This window comes from Colobus angolensis, unplaced genomic scaffold (assembly GCF_000951035.1).
Source record: "Colobus angolensis palliatus isolate OR3802 unplaced genomic scaffold, Cang.pa_1.0 Scaffold236, whole genome shotgun sequence".
NCBI classification, from domain to species: Eukaryota; Metazoa; Chordata; class Mammalia; order Primates; family Cercopithecidae; genus Colobus; species Colobus angolensis.
The window spans coordinates 298889-300672 of NW_012115555.1; positions in this window are offsets into that span (position 1 = coordinate 298889).

Consider the following 1784-nt stretch of genomic DNA (forward strand, 5'->3'; position numbering starts at 1 on the left):
TCTCTCTCCCCTGCAACACACACACTGACAACCTTTAAAGGCTTCCTGTGGCTGGATGAAATCTTTATCCTCCTCGCATGGCCCTGCGTGACCTGGCCCCTGCCCTCCTCTCTGACCTCATCTCCCACCCCTCTCCCAGCCTCTCTCTGTTCCAGCCACACTGGCCTTCTGTTTGTCTCCAACACCCCCAGCTTGGTTCCGTCTTCCAGCATTTGCAGTAACTGCTCCCTTTACCTGGAATGCTTTGCTCCCAAACTTTTACCTGGTCACTATTTTTTGTCATTTGGGTCTCAGCTCCAGTGCCACCCAATCACTCGAAGCGGATTTTGCTGACTGCTGTGTTTAAAAGTAGCTCCCTGCCACTCTAACACCACCAGCCTGTCTTATTTTCTCATAGCATTATGTATCAATTTCTTCTTCAGTTTCTTTCTTTTCCGTCTGGCTTCACTGGAATACAAGCTCCCCAGGTGCTGGTGCTTTCTCTGATCCCTTTGCCTCTGTGTCCCTCCTGCCTTAGAACAATGCCCAGCATGTGGTAGGCACTCAGATACTCATTAAATGGAGGAATGGAGGAATAATTCGTAAAGCAGGATAAAGTTCAACTTTAGGCTTGTGGCTCAGATTGGGTTTACATTTAGAGTCAGATTTAAGTTTAGTGTTAGGAGTGGTGGTAAACTGGTTTCAAGATTAGCCCTAGAAACAGGGTTGGGTTGGGGTAGAGGAGTTTTATTTAGGGGGTTATTAATTGGAATGTGTTTAGATTTGAGGTTAGGTTACAGTTGGGGTTGAGTCTGAGTTGTGATTTGGGTTGAGGTTAAATTTGGGTTAGGGTTGATGTTGGTATTAAATCCCAATTTAGGTTTTGAGGCTAAGTTCAAGTTTGAAGCTAATGTCATTTCAGTCTCATTTGGAGGCTTCAGAGATTTCACTAGTTTCTCCACAAAGACCACTATAAAGACTGTATTTCCCTGAGTTTGGGGCACAAGACTCCAGTCATCAGCTCTCCCACCCAGGGAAAGTCCCAAACCAACTGCTGGCCTGCCCAAGAAAGAAACCAAATTTCATGCAACCTCCGAAACTGAGATTGAAACCAAGATTGGCTCATCTCAAGGAGCATCCTTCAGCATATCTCACATGCACGTGACACAGCCTCAGCCCAGTCTTGCCCTTCCTTCCTCTCTGTCTCTCGTCTCCCCATCACTCCTTCTTGCCTTTAATTTAAATTTCTTCCTCTTTAATTTAAATTTCTCTCTGTGTCTCACTATTAATTGCAATACCATTTTTTTGTTGTGTTTTGTTTTGTTTTGTTTTTTGGTTTGTTTGTTTGTTTGTTTGAAATGGAGTCTCACTTTGTTGCCCAGGCTGGAGTGCAGTGGTGCGATCTTGGTTCACTGCAATCTCTGCTTCCCGGGTTCAAGCAGTTCTCCTGCCTCAGCCTCCCTAGTAGCTAGGACTACAGGCGCGTGCCACCACGCTCGGCTCATTTTTTGTATTTTTAGCAGTGATGGAGTTTCACCATGTTGGCCAGGATTGTCTCCATCTCTTGACCTCGTGATCCACTCTCACACTCTCCTCGGCCTCCCAAAGTGCTGGGATGACAGGCGTGTGCCACTGCACCCAGTCTTGCAATACCATTTTATATTTTAATATAGCACAGTTGGGGTCTCAGTCTATCAGCTCATACCATTAGAGAAGCAGAAAGAGACAACAGGAAGCAAAAAGGACCCTGAAAGAAAGGGCAACACAGAGAAAAAGAAAGGAGCAGGGGCTAAGAGGGAAACCAA